Genomic DNA, 15448 nt, shown 5'->3' on the forward strand with positions numbered 1-15448 from the left:
CACATACAGAGCAGGTTAAAGATTATGAAAGTACTAAAATTGGAAAGTCTCAAAAAAACTGACAGTAAAGATTGCATTAGTGCTAACAAATGGAAAGTATTACTCAGTGAAATAACAGAACAGCAAAAAGAGATCGAATATATGGACATAGGTGATATGACTGAAGTATGTAGCTATTGTTCGGCTTTAAAGTTTAAGTCGAAGACTTGTAGATCGTCTAATTTGTGTTGCCATCAGGGAAAAGTAGTGTTTCTTCCCAATGAATAATAATAAAATAATAATAATAATGCATTTTATTTATATAGCACCTTTTCCATGCTCAAGGCACTTTGCGAAAAGTGTTGTTAACAGAGGGAAGCAGCAACAGCATGCATGCGCCAGTGTCCCCTCCCTGTTCCTGCTGAAGAGGCATATCCATGAGAAATAAAAGATTTGTTATTTGGTGAAAGTGAAATCCATAAACACTACAGGCAAAATATCTGAATTGACAATAATCTGTTCGTGTTCGCATCATTCAATGCTCAAAACGTTGATTTACAAGATTCAGGACCATACGCTATGAGAATCTGTGGTCCCGCAACAATCAAAGCTACTACAAGTTTAATTTCAAAGAAACCACAATTCGGTCAGGTGTATATTTATGATCATGGAGAAGCGATGCAACATAGAATCGAAAGAGTTAAATGATCAGACGTATTCGAAATTCTACAGCCAATAATGGATACAAATCCATATGCACTTTACATGAAATGTATCTGAAAAACACAAAGAAGTTTTCTTGAATTTCTATATGAATCTGAAAGATCATGCTCACTAATAGTTTTAAAAGGTGGAGATATCAAAGACAGAGTTGATATTCATATTTATCCAAAAGCAGAGCACGATTTGTCACAAGCGGCAGATCCGGGAAATGACTAGCACGTAGGGCCCGCATGGGGGTTGGCGAGCGAAGCAAGCAGGGGGCAGAGCCCCCTAGTGTATTACGAAGGAAAACGTATATTATCTAGAAAGTGTGGTTTCATATATATGTATATACTAGTTGTGTGTGGTCTTCAGGACAAAAAACAACCTGAAGACTCCCTAGCAGTTTTACTCTGTTTGTGAACTTGGAGAGGCGTCAGATAACTCTTTAAGAATTACGCAGTGCAGAGGACGTGGACCCACCTGTGCTTTCTGCCCCACTAGCTTCGTAAGAAGACACTGGTGGTACCATATCTTAGCCGTATTGCTGGCATATGAGTCCTATTAATCTTTGTCTTGAGAAAATACCTCCAGATAGACAATGTTTTACATGAAAACTCCAAGCCTTGCACTGCGTTGCTGAGGTGTTTCATCTGCACTTAGTTGAGCCGGGGTATTTGCTTCCTTTCAATGTTGTGTCTCTTCATCTGTGTCATTAGCACGATATTGTTGCACGGTGATGTTTGCTGCATGCAGGTCTTTCATAGTGAGAAGTGAGGTGCATGCAAGTGCCGAAAAAATTTAAAAATGCATGCATGCGCCATCTAGAGGCCGTGGTTGAGTGTGAGCAGAGCGGACTGCTCCACACACACACAGGACTTTCGTTTATATATGTCTAATAGCACATTCCCATTTCATACAGTTTGTATTTTTGAGGCTAAACTTTTAAGCTTGTATTTGCTTCTGTGCAATTAATTAAGGCAACAGCCCTGACGGATTACAGTCTGTGCATCATATTCATCACTTTTGAGGTCTAATATGTTTGTCACATAAACGATCATTATGATAACGGCCCAGTGATATGAATTATTATACACGTGAGCTGGTTTAGCTGCGTTTCCTTAATTGATTGAGGGAGTCGTCATTTCCCAGTGTGTCTGAAATGTTGGGTCCACATGGGTCAGAGTTGCTGTAACTATATGCATGCTAGCTGTCATGTCAGGTTTTCATTTATAAATGCAAGCGTTTGTGTGGGAAGTTGCATACGCATATTTCGAGCCTGTTTTTGTGCCTATGCAAGATTTACAAATGAAGCCCCTAATCTTACTACCAGAGCCTTCTTCTCAACACGTTATACTTACTCTGAATATTATTCATACACTAGCTGTGTAAGCCCATGCTGTAAAAAGCCCGGGGTCCTAGAAACTATTGAAATCATCAGAAAAAAAAATGGAAATGTAGAGATGTCAGGTAATTGAAAGGAACCACTCTGGGCATCTCTCTCCTAGGAGGATTTGTTTTGCCTCGCTTGTGTATTAGCGGAAAAGTAAAAGGGATACCATTTTGCTGATGTTAAGTGACTTTGTCTTTCTTCGGAGGTTTCGTTTTGCTGACATGCTCGCATCGCTTGTGTTATTAGCGGCTAAGCGAGTTGTCTGTTTCTTTCCTCGGAGGCGGAGCCTTTACCCCGACTTCACTTCTTGGCCGGACAGACACACAAACACACGTAGACGTTTATATATAAGACTAGTTCAATGGTTCTCAAACTCCATCTTGGGATCCCCATGAGGCTACAGGTTTCACTATCTGAGAGCCTTTTCCTTTAAATTGATCCCATTTACTTAGCTGGTCTTTGTGTCTTTTTCTTTATTCTGCATTTAGAAGAACACAGCAGTGTGAATGTTTAAATTTACAGGGCATTTAGAGATATTTGCATTTTTGCTATGGCTTTTTAATGCTCAGCTGTCTTTTGTTGTTTTCCAATTAATTTTATTTTTTTCTGTGTATTTTTTTGTTCTTTATTTCGCCTTATACAATTTCTTGTATTAGGAATTTGTTAGTTTTCGCATACCCCTTGGGGTCAGAGCGCAGGGTCAGCCATTGTACAGCGCCCCTGGAGAAATTGAAGGTTAAGGGCCTGGCTCAAGGGCCCAGCAGAATAGGATCTCTTATGGCAGTGACAGGGATTCGAACCAGCAACCTTCTGGATACCAGCACAGATCCTTAGCCTCAGAGCCACCACTCCACTCTTTCTTACTTGCTTCTTACCTGTATCCTAATAAGGACAATTAACAATGAACTGAGCCTACGCTCAAGTGCTCATTTAGTGCTCACTAGTGTATAGTGGATTAAATAACCAGAGCACATGGAAAAGCTGAATGACAAACAGAAAGATAATGAAAATATTCTAAAATATACCTGTGTGACCCTGTAAAATAGATAAATGATTACTGTATTCTAATAAAAATTAACAAACTTATTTTTGTAATTTCTACAAACACAGTACTTAATTAGAAGTCCAATTAAAAACAGAAGTTGGTTTAAGCTAGCCACATGGCGTCCCCAAGACTGAGTTTGAGAGGAGCTGCTCTACTTTAACTGACTGTAATAAACGATCTTCCACCACGTCCCAGTTGCTTTTCCATCATTTGTTACTAATACATACAGAAATCCTTCAGTATGAATATACGGCTCCTGGGAGTTGTAGTCTATTTTAAAGAACCACAATAGACTTAATTATCAAAATCTCTCTATCCCAGGAACTGAGGTTGGCTAATATCATGGCGTATCTCTGTCTTTCTCTTGCTGCGTGTATCCTGTCCAGTTTCTCAAATTATTCATCCAGAACATTCTTCTCCTTTCTCTTGTGTGTCTTTCTTCAATCTGTCCTGCTATAATGTATTTAATGGTTTATGTTGATACAACATTTTCATCATCTAAGCAATCTGCAGAATTTATTAAAAAGGCAAATAAAGTGTTAGGTTATACCATTAAAACTGTTAAATATTATGCTCAGACTATATAACGCTCTAGTGAGATCACATTTACAGTATTGTGTGTAGTTCTGCTCACCATGCTACAAGAAAAACATAGCAGCACATGAAGCTGTGCAGAGGAGAGCAAATAAGTACATCTCAGGACTTACGGACATGTCGTACTGTGACAGACTCAGAGTAGTGGCTCTTAAGCTTTTTATTCCTTTTTTTGTGGATTTGTGACCTACAATTGCTGCGGTGCATCATCCAGGGTAACCATCGCCATTGTAGAATCACCACCACTTGTCATCTCGCATCCCACTTGGAGAATCGCCACCGGTCATATCTGCTAACCATTCACGGCCCTTTCCTAAGCTCAGACATCACACGACTCAAAATGAGTTGTGACCCATAGTTTAAGAAACACTGTCTCAGAGAATTAAACCTGTTTAGTCTCGAGCAGAGGAGATTGCGGGGGGACCTAATTCATGTCTTCAAAACACAATGGTAAACTACATTCAACTGAATTATTTCAAATTAACAGTAAATAACGTATTCGAGGACACCAGTGGAATTTAAGGGGGAAGTGCAATTAGGACTGAAGTCAGAAAGGCCTTCTTCTTTACGAAAAACGTTGTGGGAATCTGGAACAAACTACCAAACAATTTGCTGCAGCGCAGTTACCAATTTCTTTCGCTACTTCAACGACTTTTAATTTAAAACCAGCTTCATATTTTATTCTGATTGAACACTCCATCATAGATAAGGGATGCTCTTATGATAAAGGTGTAAGAGGGTGTGAGATACACAAAACACTAAACAATGCAAACGTTCAGGTATTACCGTGTGGTTACATAGGCACAACACATAGAAAAAAAAGGCCGTGTGCTCCGTGGTTACTCTCTCAGGTGAGTGTTAGCATATCATAATCACTTGGACCAATAGCATGAGTTTTCCGTATTCAACTTATATGACCGACATTATAAAATACCAGAAATTATACAGTAAAATCAAGCCCTGACTTAAATGCGGGAGAACTTAAACGCAAATATTTAAACTTATAAGTTTATAAAGTATATAGGTAAACGTTAACTAAAAAGTACTCTGGAGGATACGTTTTGGTCCCAAAAAGCTTGGTGTGACTAAAGATTTTAAATACTACAATATTGTGAAGTCATTTATTTTAAATTAGAAAATGGTAGTATGAGCAAATGTGGTAATAGGTTTGAAGGGTGTCACTGTAATCTGTGAATTTTATGTCAAAACCACTGTAGTCTGTAATTTATTTCAAAGCCATTAATAAGCTGACAGGGTGAAGCTGACAAAAAAAATGGATATAAAGAGGTGGAAGACGACTCAGTTAGGCTAGTTGCCCTAGATGGTCCCTGTCTTCTATTCAGAGTTCTCTGTGTGAATGATCTCAGGGAGAGTAATTTTCAGGCAGAGGCTGTGAGTGATTAGAACAGAGGAAGGTGTTATTTGGCCTCAGTCCAGAAACAACATAGTCAGCTGAGATGGCAGTTGCCCATACCTGGCAAAAGTCCATACCAAATTCTATGAATATGCAGATATGCGAGTATTTATCATGATGAGGACCCACCTCAAAGCCAGAAGCTAACCAATGCTGCCCCCCTACTCTGCCGTATCGGATTCATACAGCTGTCAACATTCCCCAGTGAAGAACGGAATGACGAATGTACGTACCATCGACTTCTTGTCAGCCTGGATATGTATGTATTAATAATTATACATTGTATTTTGTGGGTGGAAGCTACATATGTCTCTTTTGTACCATATTGCTCTCACCCGATTACTTCCGCCATGGTTACTGAATGGATATGTATGGCTTGAGTCTGTTCTGCATCAATAAAGAACACAATCCCAGGAAGCAAGCGCTCCCTGCTGGAGACAGCAACAAAAGCATCTTCAACTCATTTCTATAAAATGTGGTAGCAGTGGGTTTAATGATGCTGCCCTATAGGTGCTGAAAAACATAAAGGCACAAAGTGCAGAATTAACAAGAAATGACCAACAGATGAAAGAGAAAATTGTGATCAAATACAAGCAGGGTCTAAGCCAATGTCCTGAGCACGAACTTTGGGAAACAAATGAATGGACATAAACTGAGAAGTGTGAGAGTGTGTAAAATTCAGGGTAGAAAATTCATGCGAGTGGATTGATAAAGGGAACGGATGCTAAGCAAGATGACCTTTTCTCTTTTCAGTGCAGCACTCCAAGTCTGAGAAGTAAAGAGTTGATGAGTCAATGCGTAAAGTCTTGAAGATGGGACATTGCAAGGCACATTTCTTGGATTCAAGTAAGAAAATAATTGAATTGTTTTATTAGTTAATTAAACACACACAGTATCAAAATCATACAGAAGATGAAACAGCAAAAGTCAAAAGTGCTGGAACCAAATGACAAAATGGAAGTAATTAAGACCAGCAGCTAGAATACAACATGCAATGCCCATCCTTAAACTTTTAAATGTCTTTAGAATAAGGCACAAAGGCACAATGCTAGAGCACAGTCTGACGTGATTGATGTGTTCCCTTCTGCACAGTATGCATTGGTAAAGAACACAAACCAGATACGCAGGACAGGGAGTGACCAGTAGATGGCTAGCGAGCCAAGAGTCAAGATTGCAGGTACCTGTCTCTCAGCAGAGTCCATAATTCTCCCCCTAGGCACACCTCCATCAACATGTACAGGTATTTGCTGTCTCGAAAAGTGCAGTAGAGCCTTACAAAAGAAAAAAGAGAGACCTGTTACCATGCTGAAGTGAGTCAGAAATAAATCACAGCCAGGAAAATCATGAAATGAAAACTGAATCTATAATAAATGTATAATAAAGTGACATATTGCATGTAATGATTTTGGGAGTTTGTTCTTTGTAGTTATTTTTTTGTTATTTCCTGGTTGTAATATATTTTCATCACTATGTTACTTATGGCCTCCACCTTTTTTGGATTGTTACTAAAACTGTCATGGTGCTAGCAAGCTTCTTTAATTCCTGATAGACAGACTCTTATGTGTTTAATTGTTGATTTAGTTTTTGGTGTTTGATATTTTGTGCTTTGCTGATTTTTGATCTCTGCCCATATAAAGATATTTTTTCATTTTCACCTTCTGATATAATGCTCAACATTTTCCATGTCTAATAAAAGCAGGCAGTTTTGGAATAAATATTTTCTCTAATTCCATGTCACAAGAGCCAGCTTCTGTAGCCGAGGATCGGACCACCAAAGTCCCCGCCTTCGGCCACCACCCGACTCACACTGCACCCAACCTCCTTGGGTCCTCCTACAGGTGGTGAGCTCATGGGAAGCGGCACCCACGTTGCCTCTTTGGGCTATGCCCGGCCAAGTCCCATGGGTGCAGGCCGGGCCACCAGGTGCTCGCTCCAGAGGGGGGCCCCGGTGACCCACGTCCAGGCAAGGAAAAATGCCATCCAAATTTCTTAATCATCATATAAGGTTTTCTGAACTGCTCATTTTCTCGTCCCTCACCTAGGACCAGTTCGCCTTGGGTGACAACAGAGGAAGGAGTCAGATGAGGTGGCTTGGGCATCTGATCAGGATGCCTCCTGGAAGTCTCCCTGGTGAGGTGTTCCGGGCACGTTTAACCAGGAGGAGGCCCAGGGGAAGACCCAAGACATGCTGGAGGGACCATGTCTTTTGGCTGGCCTGAGAACGCCTCGGGATTCCCCCGGAAAAGCTAGTAGAAGTGGCCAGGGAGAGGGAAGGTTGGGCATCTCTGCTCAAGCTGCTGCCCCCAACAACCCGATCTCAGATAAACAGAAGAGGATGGATAGATGGATGATTGGATTTTCTCTCATTAGCAACTCTCTTTTTTCTGTATCTTGTGGCACAAATTATTTGTTATTTTTAACATTTGACTGTAAGAACTCATTTTTTAAATGACATTATCGTGGGGTGTCCCCTTGGTAGTATGGGGCATAAAGGCAGAACAAGATACTAACAAACAATAGGAATTGTTCACACACAATAATCCATCTTCTTTAATGGAACAATGCCCCCCAAAAACCTAAATGAATTCTTACCAAGACAATTTAAGCTGGCAATAAACCTAGCAAAAATAAAAAGTTCCTAGAGAAAAACTGAATTAATTTTAAATTATTCCTACTAAGTGCACAACTTCTTTAACAGGTTTGACCACCCTAACCCACTCTCACCTCAGAGTACTGCACCCTCCACCCATCCTTCTGCTGATACCAGCATACGAGAGAGTTTTCCCCCACCCACAATTACAGCAGCCCAGGTAAGCAGAGAGCTGAGGAGACTTCGTGCCAGCAAAGCAGTGGGTCCAGATGGAGTATCACCACGACTGCTGAAGGCATATGCGCTGGAGCTGGGGAGTCCTCTACAGCACATCTTCAACCTGAGCCTGGAACAGGGGAGAGTCCTGAGGCTTTGGAAAACATCTTGCATCACCCCAGTCCCAAAGGTATCACGTCCTAGTGAGCTGAATGACTTCAGGCCTGTCGCCCTGATGTTACATGTGATGAAGACCATGGAGCGGCTGCTGCTTCACCACCTGAGGCCAGAGGTCTGCCATGCCCTCAACCCTCTGCAGTTCGCATACCAAGAGAAGGTGGGAGCGGAGGATGCCATCATCTATATGCTACACTGATCCCTCTCCCACTTGGACAGAGGCAGTGGTGCAGTAAGAATTATGTTTCTGGACTTCTCTAGCTCCTTCAACACCTTCCAACCTCCTTGGCTGGTCCTTAGAGATAAGCTGACAGAGATGGGTGTAGATTCAAACCTGGTGGCATGGATCGTGGACTATCTTACAGACAGACCTCAGTATATGCGTCTCGGGAACTGCAGGTCTGACATTGTGGTCAGCAGCACAGGAGCGCCACAGGGGACTGTACTTTCTCCGGTCCTGTTCAGCCTATAGACATCAAACTTCCAATACAACTCGGAGTCTTGCCACGTGCAAAAGTACGCTGACGACACTGCTATCATGGGCTGCATCAGGAGTGGGCAGGAGAAGGAGTATAGGAACCTAATCAAGGACTTTGTTAAATGGTGCGACTCAAACCACCTACACTTGAACACCAGCAAAACCAAGAAGCTGGTGGTGGATTTTAGGAGGACCAGGCCCCTCATGGACCCTGTGATCATCAGAGGTGACTGTGTGCAGAGGGTGCAGACCTCTATCTATCTATCTATCTATCTATCTATCTATCTATCTATCTATCTATCTATCTATCTATCTATCTATCTATCTATCTATCTATCTATCTATCTATCTATCTATCTATCTATCTATCTATCTATCTATCTATCTATCTATCTATCTATCTATCTATCTATACCTAGGAGTACAGCTGGATGATAAACTGGACTGGACTGCCAATACTGATGCTCTGTGCAAGAGAGGACAGAGCCAACTATACTTTCTTAGAAGGCTGGCATCCTTCAACATCTGCAATAAGATGCTGCAGATGTTCTATCAGATGGTTGTGGTGAGTGCCCTCTTCTACGCAGTGGTGTGCTGGGGAGGCAGCATAAAGAAGAAGGACGCCTCACGCCTGGACAAACTGGCGAGGAAGGCAGGCTCTATTGTAGGCATGGAGCGGGACAGTTTGACATCCGTGGCAGAGCGATGGGCACTGAGCAGGCTCCTATTAATCATGGAGAATCCACTGCGTCAACTGAACAGGATCATCTCCAGACAGAGGAGCAGCTTCAGTGACAGACTGCTGTCACCGTCCTGCTCCACTGACAGACTGAGGAGATAGTTCCTGCCCCACACAATGCAACTCTTCAATTCCACCGGGGGGGTAAACGTTAACATTATACAAAGTTATTGTCTGTTATACCTGCATTTTTATCATTCTTGAATTTAATATTGTTTTTTATCAGTATGCTACTGCTGGAGTATGTGAATTTCCCCTTGGGATTAATAAAGTATCTATCTATCTATCTATCTATCTATCTATCTATCTATCTATCTATCTATCTATCTATCTATCTATCTATCTATCTATCTATCTATCTATCTATCTATCTATCTATCTATCTATCTATCTATCTATCTATCTATCTATCTATCTATCTATCTATCTATCTATCTATCTATCTATCTATCTATCTATCTATCTATCTATCTATCTATCTATCTATCTATCTACATAAGAGCCAAAAATCATAAATGTAGCATCCCTAATCCCAAATGCCTGAGACCAAAAGTATTTCGGATATTTTTGGATTTTGTAATATTTGTATAACTGTAATGAAACCACAAAAGAGGTGATAAAGTGTTGAGGCACCACCCGGTGACCCTGTATAATTGCAAGAAAACAACAAACTATTGTTTGGGAAAGAATCAGAATAACAACTTTGCAAACACGAATCCACAACATGACTGATTTGAGATGGTGATGTCTGTGATTTTATATGATCCTGACAGGAAGGGGTAGGTCCAGGAAGGCAGACAACGGAAGTGATGTCAGCAAATGGAATGGCTGTCAGTCTTCCGTTCTGTGGATGGAGGAAGAGAGAAGACATTAGACAACAGCGCCAACCCTTGGTTCAGTGAGTAATTACCATCACTAGAGCCCTTCAGCTGTCTTCTATGTGCACATGTAGGACAATACATAATGACATATCTTGGATATTTATTTAGGTTTCATTACACCTTATACACATAGCCATACATATATTTGTAATAATTTTGTGTATGAAACAGTTTTAGCACAACAGTATCAGCAGAATGACTGCCTTTGCTGAAAAACAACAGCAACAACAACCAGTGGCAGATGTTTATTCTCCACATGCGATATGGTGTTTTGATTAATGTATCACTGTATTAATGCACGGTGGTGATGATGTTTGATAAGAATAAGGGGGATGTGCAGGACTGCAATAACTACAGGGGGATAAAATTGATGAGCCACAGCATGAAGTTATGGGAAAGAGTAGTGGAAGCTAGGTTAAGAAGTGAGGTGCTGATTAGTGAGCGGCAGTATAGTTTCATGCCAAGAAAGAGCACAACAGATGCAATGTTTGCTCTGAGTGTGTTGATGGAGAAGTTTAGAGAAGGCCAGAAGGAGTTGCATTGCGTCTTTGTGGACCTGGAGGAAGCATATGACAGGGTGCCTTGAGTGGAGCTGTGGTATTGTATGAGGAAGTCGGCAGTGGCAGAGAAGTAGAGAGTTGTACAGGATATGTACGAGGGAAGTGTGACAGTGGTGAGGTCTACGGTAGGAGTGACGAATGCATTCGAGTTAGAGGTGGGATTACATCAGGGATCGGCTCTGAGCCCTTTCTTATTTGCATTGGTGATGGACAGGTTGACAGACGAGATTAGACAGGAGTCCCCGTGGACTATGATGTTTGCTGATGACATTGTGATCTGTAGTGATAGTAGGGAGCAGGTTGAAAAGACCCTGGAGAGGTAGAGATATGCTCTAGAGAGGAGAGGAATGAAGGTCAGTAGGAACAAGACAGAATACATGTGTGTAAATGAGAGGGAGGTGAGTGGAATGGTGAGGATGCAGGGAGTCGAGCTGGCGAAGGTGGATGAGTTTAAATACTTGGGATCAACAGCACAGAGTAATGGAGATTGTGGAAGAGAGGTGAAAAAGAGAGTGCAGGCAGGGTGGAATGGATGGAGAAGAGTGTCAGGAGTGATTTGTGACAGACGGGTATCAGCAAGAGTGAAAGGGAAGGTCTACAGGACGGTAGTGAGACCAGCTATGTTATATGGGTTGGAGACGGTGGCACTGACCAAAAAGCAGGAGACAGAGCTGGAGATGGCAGAGTTAAAGATGCTAAAATTTGCATTGGGTGTGACGAGGATGGATTGGATTAGAAATGAGGACATTAGAGGGTCAGCTCAAGTTGGACGGTTGAGAAACAAAGTCAGAGAGGCAAGATTGTGCTGGTTTGGACATGTGCAGAGGAGAGATGCTGGGTATATTGGGAGAAGGATGCTAAGGATAGAGCTGCCAGGGAAAAGGAAAAGAGGAAGGCCTAAGCGAAGGTTTATGGATGTGGTGAGAGAGGACATGCAGGTGATGGGTGTAACAGAACAAGATGCAGAGGACAGAAAGATATGGAAGAAGATGATCTGCTGTGGCAAACCCTAACATGAGCAGCTGAAACAAGAAGAAGAAGGTGACAATGTTTGATAACAACCTGGTGGCAACAGAGCGTCAGAGCCTATGCTCCGTGTAAGCTGGGCACCTTTTTCTGTGTGCCATACAGCATTTTTAAACTGCCCCCCAGCTGTTATTGTACCAGTCATCCCAAACCCCCACACAGCTGATTTTGTGCCTTTCATTCTTTGGTAATGTACCTGCACCTCCTGAAACTCAACAGGGGACCCCTTTCCATCTTCCCCAACAAACCTTGGGTTGGGGGAGATTTTGGAAGCTGGTGCTTCATGGTGTTCAATTCTTCACAGGGGACCCAAACTCCAAACTCCCTCACCCATTTGTGTAGTGGTGCTTCAAGCCACTCGATAACCAAAGGGAGATTGAAGAAGTCAGTCATGAATGGTAAGTATCGGCTCTTGTGTCGTTCACATCTGCTCATCAGCTATAAAAAAAAGATCATGTTGCTACTCAAATTAACTGTTCTATTCTTGATGGGCAACAATCACTGATTCATTTGTCTTCCTTTCCTCTAACAACAAAGAGGTCACTAGGTAAAAATTGTATCCGTATGTAGTTTTTCTGTATTACATTTATACCTGCCATTAAATACGTCATCATTCCAGAAAGAGATCACATGGACTCCCCACATACGCACAGCGTAGTGATGTCTTATAGTGACCCAACAAGAAAAAGTGCAAAGAAAGGGACTGGGGTTAAAAATGAGAACAATTTAGATGAGAACAGACCATTCAGCAGAGCAAAGCTTGACATTCCTATCCACTTAATTTTTCTAAATAACATAAAGTTGAGTTTTGAAAGTCTCTAAAGTCCTAAGGTCTACCACACTACTTGGTCACTTATTCCAAATGTCTGTGGTTCTCTGTGTAAAGAAAAACTTCCTAATGTTTGTGCGAAATTTACTCCTAACAAGTTTCCAACTGTGAATCCGTATTCTTGTGAACTCATAAAGTCACCGTCTCAATCCACTGGACTAATTCCCTTCATAATTATAAACACTTCAATCAGGTCTCCTCTTAATCTTCTTTTGTTTAAACTAGAGGCTCAGCTCTTTTAATCTTTCCTCAGAACTCATCCCCTGTAGCCCTGAATCAGCCTAGTCGCTCTTCTCTGGACCTTTTCTAGTGCTGCTATGTCCTTTTTGTAGCCTGGAGACCAAAACTGCACACAGTACTCAAGATGAGGCCTCACCAGTGTGTTATAAAGCTTGAGCAGAGCCACATTGGAATTGTACTCCACACATCAAGGCGCTATATAATCTGACATTCTGTTTTCCTTCTTAATGGTTTCTGAACACAGTCTGGCAGTTGATAATGTTAAGACCACTATGACTCCTAAATCCTTCTTATAAGGTGTACTTTCAATTTTCAGACCTCCCATTGTGTATTCAAGCCTAAAACTTTCTCTTCCTAAGTATAATAGTTGACATTTATTGACATTAAATTTCATCTTCCACAAATCTGCTCAAGCCCATATGCTGTCCAAGTCCCTCTGTAATAATTCAATGGATTCCAGATTATCTGTCAATCCACCTTTTCTGGTATCATCTGCAAACTTAACCAGCTTGTTACTTATATTCCTTTTTAAATCATTTATATATATTAAAAATAACAGCGGCCCCAGCACTGACCCCTGAGGAACATCACTCTTAATGTCAGCCAATTCTGATGAGGTTCCTCGTACCATCACCATCTCCTTCCTGTGTCTGAGCCAATTCTGCACCCATCTGCAAGCAACACCCTGAAGTCCCACTTCTTTTAGTTTGATGCCCAAATTCTCATGTGCACCTTATCAAAAGCTTCCTGAAAGTCAAGATAAATTAAATCATATGCTCCACTTTGATCAAATCCTCATAGAATTCCAGCTTGTTGGTAAAACACGACCTCCCTCTTCTGAACCCATGCTGACTGTTCAGTAAATTTCCTGTTGATGCCTGGTGTTGCTCAATCTTATTCTTAATAATTCCTCCCACTAATTTTCCTGTGATGCACGTTAAGCTTACAGGCCTTATAGTTGCTTGGATCTGCCTGGTCACCCTTTTAATATAACGGTGTAATGTTTGCCATTTTCTCAAGTGTACAATGACTTCGTAAAAGTATGCGTCAAGGGTTTATATCTGTATTTGCTAACTTCCTTAAGAACTCGAGGATAAATATCTGGTCCTGGTGATTTATTTGATATCAGCCTATTTAATCTGAGCAGCACTTCTCCCTCTTTTTACTGCTGGGCGGTTAAACGTGGCATTGTTAATGGAAACACTCAGGTCCACTCCAGGTAATTTTAAAAATTACTTTTGATGTTTTATTTTCAGAAAGACACAATCATTTTAAAAAGTCATACGTAATTAAAAAAGATAATAAATTTAAGATACAAAAAAACAAGCACTTTTGTAAAGATTGCAGCAAAAGTACACAAGGGTAAAAATCACCTATTCTCATGGTACATGGGGGCAATTTGCAGGAATAAAGGATGGGAACTACTGCTGTAACCTCTCATTCATTTGATTTTTGTGGCATCAAAACCAGTGTATGAAAACACTCAACTTCATTGGAAGCAATACAATCACAAAAAGAATAAGTGAAATTAGCAAGAATTAAGCTTAAACGGAGACATCATATCCACTTTAACTAAAGGATCAGTGACTGTGTGTCTGTTCAATTGCTACGTCTCTGTCATTCCAACAGATGGTACATCAAAACATTTTTATAAAATGCATTGCATTGTCATTCCAACAAACATTATCACTGCTTTTACAATTCCTCACCACTCTGCATATAATATAACAGAGACAGATGCATTGTGTGGTGCACTGCAAATGTTAACGCTGAAGTCTGCATTGATTACTTAGATTTCAACCTATCTGAAACGGGTAGCACAACTACCGTAGTATAGCATTTAAATGAATACCCTGACTGTGTGTGAGTGCGCCTTTCATGTTATCTCATAAATCTTTTATTTGGTTCCTATCCTGCATTGATGCTGCTGGGATGGCCTTTGGCATCCCCCTAGTCTCACAGTGGAATAAAAGACCTGCCAAAATGAAGGCATCAGTACATTTAAATGTCATGTAATCACTTCTTTAGCCCAACATTTCCATGGCTTACCATCTGGGCATTACTCAGTAAGGCCAACTAATTCTAGATTAGGCTCGGTCACCTTCACAGCCCCAAGCAGGGAAATGGTGTTTTATAAAATCAATGAACTGTCTGATTCTAATTGTGTTTTATTATTGCTGCCCTTCTATGGGTTAGTTTTTGTCTTGTGCCCATTTCTGTCGGGTTAGTACAGCCTCAAGAGTCTTGTAACCTTAAAATAAATAACTAGGCTTGAAAACGCATTGATGAAGTTTACTGCATTTTTACATATTTTAGACAGAGTAGCTAGAAAGAGGAATATGGTGCACACCAGGTAATCTGACTTATAGTTTATACTACCTGGCACTGTCCGGGTATACTGTATCTGAAGAATGGGTTGAGGAAAGTAAGTCAAGGGTTATGTGTTTTTAAAATGGTGACACTGTTATTACTGCTAGCTGTCTCATCCGTCATCTACATCCTTTATCAATGTCTCTGCTCTCATGAGTTAAGTATTCATTCTTTTTGGATCTGATTGGATTCCAGAATTGCAGTAACTCCTTGCT

General features: G+C 41.0%; 1 pseudogene; it reads right to left on the reverse strand.

Annotated features, from left to right (window-relative positions):
• The window catches only part of LOC114645374 (cGMP-dependent protein kinase 1-like), a 134375-nt pseudogene that overhangs the window by 23859 nt on the left and 95068 nt on the right, over positions 1 to 15448 (reverse strand).

Source organism: Erpetoichthys calabaricus, chromosome 1, assembly GCF_900747795.2.
Source record: "Erpetoichthys calabaricus chromosome 1, fErpCal1.3, whole genome shotgun sequence".
Taxonomy (NCBI): domain Eukaryota; kingdom Metazoa; phylum Chordata; class Cladistia; order Polypteriformes; family Polypteridae; genus Erpetoichthys; species Erpetoichthys calabaricus.